Source organism: Amblyomma americanum, chromosome 3 (genome assembly GCF_052857255.1).
Source record: "Amblyomma americanum isolate KBUSLIRL-KWMA chromosome 3, ASM5285725v1, whole genome shotgun sequence".
In the NCBI taxonomy this organism is placed as follows: domain Eukaryota; kingdom Metazoa; phylum Arthropoda; class Arachnida; order Ixodida; family Ixodidae; genus Amblyomma; species Amblyomma americanum.
Window position 1 is genome coordinate 6,691,999 of NC_135499.1, and position 6,727 is coordinate 6,698,725.

General features: G+C 44.5%; 1 pseudogene; it reads left to right on the plus strand.

The window, feature by feature from the left end:
* Positions 1 to 4,977: 4,977 nt before the first annotated feature.
* On the plus strand, positions 4,978 to 5,972 carry LOC144122848 (uncharacterized; annotated as a pseudogene).
* The last annotated feature ends 755 nt before the right edge of the window (positions 5,973 to 6,727 follow it).

Sequence of the window (6,727 nt, forward strand, 5' to 3'; positions counted from 1 at the left end):
TCAAGCCACTGAGTCATGAATTCTTTCACTTGGAACGCCCCGGGCCAACACTACAGTGTTTGTCACCATCATCAGCAGCAGCAGCAGCAGCCCATGTCCACTGCAGGACAAAGGCCTCTCCCATACCTCTCCTGTTAGCCCTGTCCTGTGCCGGCTGTGGCCCCCTATCCTCGCAAACTTCTTTATCTCACCCACTTAGTTATCATACTTTCTCTCAAGATGCACCACAGCATGAGGAACTTCATGTACAGTGCAAACATCGACTGGTATTCAATGTGTTCAGGAACCTCGAAGTGCCAAGGGATGGATGAAAGGCAAACAAGTGCCACATTATGCTGAATGCTGTGAGTTACTTCTGATCACTTTGACATGGAAGTGCTTCGAGGACTGATCAAAGTTTAGTGTGGAGCCACCAGTCAGTCTAATGCCAGGGAAAAGGGAGCTGGAATAACTTCGTCCCTTTCAGTTCCCCAAAGTGTACGCGTTAAACCTTTAAGCCATAGCTCATTTAAGCAACATTGACTGAAACTGCTTGTTCTTTAAAAAAATGAAAAATACAGCGATTTTCTCGGTGGCCGCACATAATACTCTAAATGAGTCAAGATATTTTGAGCATTAATCATAGCGCAAAGGAATTCTGCAGCGACTCTGTATGCAGCCTTCTGAAAACAAAAGACGTGCTATTTTTTTATTTTTCATTCTGTTCTCAATCACTTTTTAACACCCATGCTTTCTGGGGACTGATACTTGATGTCTGTGTACGGGCACTGAGCAGAAAGAGTAACTGCACAAAATTAATATCGGGTGAGTGAGGTGAGCAAAAAGCATGAAAAGTCAGGAATTGTGAAAAGCGCTCAACTGACCCGATATCGCAGCATGGCAAATAAAACTTGAATAATGACCTGATGCCTTATCACAGGGTGCTTAAAAAAGCGCAACAATGTAAGCATCAAAACTTGTCCTATTTAATTTCACATCCTACATTTTCATATGCTTATTGTTGGTTGAAAGATCCAGGCTACTTTTAGCGCTACCTTGGTACTGGGTATAATAGTGCGGAATTTGCAAGGGGTAAAGCTGTTCTGCTTCAGGTATATTTGGTGCTGTATCCATTTGTTGCTAACGTAATGGCAGCCATTCCACCCAGATCCCAGACTAGATCTCAATTGAACTGCACTTAATTCTGATTTTCTGCAACTCCGGATTATCATTTACAAAGCCTTACTCATTGCATTTGCTGGTAAACACCTCAGAAGTGGTATTATTATGTACTCTGTTCTTTGGCACTATGTATGAGCTTCTGTTCTCGCGCTTTCTAGAAATAATTCATGCAGTTTAGAAATGTAAAAAGAGAATTTACATCTAGATTGATTGTCCTAGTTGGGGCTGTATATTAGAGCAAATTGTACTTTGATGTTGATGCTGGTGGTTTTGTTTTATTACTATAGTAGAGTGTTGTTTTAGTTTCACATACAGCAAACAATAGCCCTCGCTAATTAGCTGTTTTGTCATGGCCAGTATTTTGGTATAGTAAGCCACCAGAGCATGATTCAGAATGTGGTGAGGAGTAGAGGCTCTGAGCCTTTCGTGTTACTAAAAATTGTGCTGTAGTGTGCTCTGTTTGCTTGAACACCTATTCCTGGTCTCTCACAAACTGAATAAGGGAGGGGCAAGCCTCTGGGTGCTTGCCGACGTTTTGTCGAGAGGACTAGTCTTCGTGTGGGCAAAGCATTCATCATTGGCGGGGCTTATATAGTGCTTTCACTCCCAGTAGGAAGGCCCGGTGAGGAGGAGGAGGGTGCGATGTGGGAATGTCGTTATGATTTGGAGGGTGCATCTTGTCTAGGCATGGTGGCTGCTAAAGAGGTTTAGCCGGTCAACGTGCAAAACTGTGATAAGAAAAAGGCGAGCTCAGTAGAAAGGATTTCCGGGGTGTGGACCATGGAGATATAGTTGGCTTGAAAGGCTGTGTGTCCAGCTGCAACAGGTGGCTTGCTATGGCTGGCTGCCTTGACCTGAAAAACTAAGGTAAAGGATTTAAGCAGTATGAAAGAATTAAATTTGAAAGGAAAAGATAAAAAGAGGGCGGGTTCACAAAAAAGGCAGAAAGAAGGGAGGGAAGGAGTGTGGAAGCCAAGGGTTCCTTAGAATTGATAGTATGAGGTGCAGGGCATAAGGTAAAAGTATAACGATTAATGAAATGACGGGTTGGGCTGGAGGAGTAATGTGAAAGAAATGATAAATCAGTAATATGAAGCACCGGGAAAACCTCTGGCCACGTGTGAGACCTTTTTAAATAATTACGCCAGTGCTGGAATATGCATGTTTGCACTTTTAGTGCAAGCATGCGAGCGCGTGGCCGCACATTAGAGAGGTCCATTGCAAGCGACAAAGCCACTCATTGCTGCAAAATGTCACAGGAGAAAATGGACCTTAATGTAGTGCTAGTACTCCCCTGCGGGGCAGAAATGTAGAGACTAACTTGTGGGTTTAGCTCAGGTTAAGGACAACATGGGTAGCTATGGAAAGAACAATGATAGGTGCAACATTAAGAGACCGGAAGCAGAGAGAGCAGGTGAGAGAACAAATGCGAGTTAATGACATCCTATTCGAAATCAAGAGTAAGAAATGGGCTTCGGCAGGGCATGTAATTGAAGGCAAGATAACCACTGGCCCCTAAGGGTAACGGAGTGGATTCCAAGAGAAAGCAAGCGTAGCAGGTGGCGGCAGAAAGTTACGTGGACGGATGAGATTAAAACGTTTGCAGGCATACAGCGGGCGCAGCTGGCAAAGGACAGGGTTAATTGGAGAGACATGAGAGAGACCTTTGCCCTGTAGTGGGCGTAGTCAGGCTGATGATGAGGTGATCTGTCACTTCGCTTCGATGTGCGGCAAAGTCGGATGCAGTGGCCCTCCAAAGAGCATGGCCATGTGCTCGCGTGTTCACATTAAGAGTGGACCCTCTAGTTCCGAGATTCTAAGTTTTCGCTGAGTATGTTGATCCCAGACGAAGACAAGTGCTCTTGTCAAAGCATTGGCAAGCACCCTGAGGCTTTCCCCTTCCCTTTTGGACTTTGTTAGTGTTGTGAGTGCCAAAAAACCGTCTCTCTACTCTCTCTCTTCAGTGCACTCCTTTTATGGCGAGTTACCTTTCGAGTAATCCCTAGGATTGCCTTACAAGGTGCACATAGCCATATATTGTGCGGCTATCTTTGTGTGTATACACCAGTGGTAAGTATGAAGGAATTAAAGGGATTTGTATCGTTTAACACTTACTTTAAAGCTAATCACGAGGATATAGTTGAAAATGAGCCGTTTACTGCCTACAAGGGCTTGGTTGTGTGTCATTATTGGTTTCTCTTTATCAGGGCGTCTTGACAGCTGCCATGAAACGCACGTTTTTGAAAAGTAATACGTAAAATAAGAGCGTTTCTACTATTACATTGTAAATGTTATTTGTTGAAACTTCAATTGTTGCGGGTCCGGGATTGATATTTTCAAATAACTAGCCTGAAGTTCAAAACCTGCAGGATTAACTCTGTAACTTCTTTCCTACCTTAAAAACCCGGTATTTATATGTTGCTTTCAGAAAGCAGAGGTCTGTGTTATAGCACATATTTTGCACTACCTTTAGTGAAAATTTGGCAGTATCTACCCACCATAAAACTAGGAGTGTAGTACACAAATTGCTTGCATGAAAGTGTTTTGGCGTTACAGCATGCACAGCGTGGCCTTAAAGCCAAATTCTTCACATTTGACAAACAAAAGTTTCCCCCGAAGACGCCTGGTGTCTTGGTGACGCGGCCTCGGGGGGGGGGGGGGGGGGGGTGCAAATGGAAAAAAATACATACATGCAAAAGAGACGCGAACAACCTGAAGCGCATGACGACCTTAAGACAGCATCCTATTCGATTAATAAGAAAATTAGAAGAAAGGGTGCCCGATGGATGTCAGAAGTAAATAAAAAGGATAGAAAAGCAGCTCAGAAATTGTGAAAAAATCTAAATACAATGAGTAATAAGGCTAGGCTAGAGCAAAGGTTTATTGCTACAGATCAGGGTATTCGACTAGAAGGGGATGAAGCAATGAAACACACAAGAACAACGATGACAGAAAAATTTAAAGGAAGAAATGTTGCAGATAATTTTTTGAAAAACGATAGACCGGTTACTGCAATTGATTCACTTGAGCAAAGACAGTTTGAAAGGACATCGAAGAACGTTCCTAGTGGCACGTCAACAGGACCAGATGGTATTCCGATTATGTTAATAAAGAAGCTAGGACCAAAATCCAAGCGAACATTAATACAGGTAGTGAATAAAATGATAGTTGATGGCAATGTCCCCGATGAATGGCGATTAAGTAGAACGAACATGATAAGGGAAAGGGGGACAAAGCTGATGTAAGTAACTACCGTCCCATAACAGTGACATCTGTGGTTTACAGGATGGTGATGCAGACTATAAAGGAGAGACTGCAGGCTTGAGAGGAGAACGAGTGGGTGCTAGGGGAGCTACACATTGGGTTCCGAAAACAAAGGAGGTTGGAGGACAATCTGTTTCATTCACGCAGTGTATAGAAATTGCTGAAAAAGAACACAGGCCCCTATGGCTAGCATTTCTGAATATTAAGGGTCCTACGACAACGTTATTCAAGAGTATTTGTGGGACATATTGGGCAGACTGGATTTGGAAGACGTAGTAATTAATCTTTTAAAAGACATATATTAATGTAAGAGTGCTTATAAAATGGAAAAAAAATGTATCAGGGCCTATAGAGATAAAGCGGGGGCTTAGGCAAGGATGTCCTCTGTCTCCTTTGTTGTTCATGTTGTACCTGCAAGGGTTGGAGACCAAACTATAGAGGAGCGGACTACGCTTCAACCTTTTTTTTCTCAAGCCAGTGGAATGGATTAAACAGTCATTACCGGGACTAATATACACGGATGATATAGTGCTAATGGCTGTTATTTAATGGATGATATTTAATGATGTCGGCGGTGAGCATAGAATACAGGAGTTCACGCTAGGTGTAGTGGATGAGTACAAGTATCTTAAGGTGTGGATAAATAAGGGTGCTGAGTATCTGACAGAGCATGAAAAATATGTAATGAATAAAGCTAGTAGCAATGCAGCTGTCATGAAAAATAGGCCACTGTGGAATTACAATACGTATGAAGTAGTAAGAGGGATCTGGAACAAGGTGATGGTTCCTAACCTAACTTTTCGTATTGCGGCCCTGTGCATGAAAACAGATGTTCTAGCAAGGTTAGAAATTAAACAACGTGGCGTAGGGAGGCTAGCTTTGGGAGCACATGGCAATACACCAAATCAGGGGGTACAGGGTGATATGGGATGGGCGTCTTTCGAGAGCAGAGAAGCTAGCAGTAAGATAGCATTTGAGGAGTGATTGAGAAAAACGGGGGAAAAGCAGTGGGCTAAGAAAGTTTTCAGAAACCTGTATATAAGGAATGTTGATACGAAATGGAGAAAGCGAACTAGAAAATTGACAAGGAGTTGCCTGGACAGCAGTAGGGGGGCAAATCAGCAATTATCGGTTAAGAAAAAGGTTAAAGGAACAGAGAGAGCTCTGTGGAAAAGAGAGATGCTGAAGAAATCAGCACTGGGAACATACAGGATTTTTAAGCAGGAAATTGCCAAAGAAAATATCTATGATATTGTAGGGGAAGCCCTTTGTTTTTTGCGGCCAGGACGGCAGTTTTGCGGACTAAGACATATAGAGTCAGGTACCACGAGATAGACACGTTGTGCGTTGCGTAGGGAGAGAAGATTGAAACGACTGAACACTTGATGCTTTTCTATGAAGGGCTTTACCCTACAGTGGAAAGCAGCGGGGATGATTTATTCAAGGCATTGGGGTTTAAGGACAGTGAAGGGAAAGTAGATTTTAAGCGGTTAGAAGTAACCAAGCGAAGGTTATCTGATTGGTGGCAAACATCAAGAGAACAGTAAAATTTCATAAGTCATGGCTAGGTGGCTTGAGCCGCCGCCCGATTTAAAGGGTTCAGCCGTATCCATTCATCCACCCATCCATTCATCCATCCATCCACCCACCTACCCACCCACCCACCCACTCACCCACCCATCCATCCATCCCCCCCTCCCTGCCTCCCTCTCTCCTTCCCTCCATCCATCCATCCATCCACCCACCCACCCACCCACCCACCCACCCATCCGTCCGTCCGTCCGTCCGTCTGTCCGTCCGTCCGTCCGTCCGTCCGTCCGTCCATCCATCCATCCATCCATCCATCCATCCATCCATCCATCCATCCATCCATCCATCCATCCATCCATCCATCCATCCATCCATCCTATGGCACGGAGGCCACGACCACGCTAGGTGCCATGCTGCCCAACGTTACCGAAGAAGAAAACTTCGATGTCACCGCCTACCTTCAACGCGCAGAAGCAGCCTGAACACTTGCCCCGATTAAGGATCAAAGACCAGCAGCGGACCGACGCCAGAAAACCTACGAAGACGCAACCTGGAATATAAGCCAGGAGACCAATTGTGGGTTTGGACGCCCGTTCGCCGCTGTGTATTCAGTGAAAATCTTTCTCACCGCTATTTCTGCCCGTACAAGATTCTTCGTCGGCTATCTGAACTGCATTATGAAGTAATCGCTGACGCAATGACTGAATCCCAGCGACACCGCGTACGACCAGAAGTTGTCCATGTCGTCCGTCGAAAGCCATATTATGCGCGC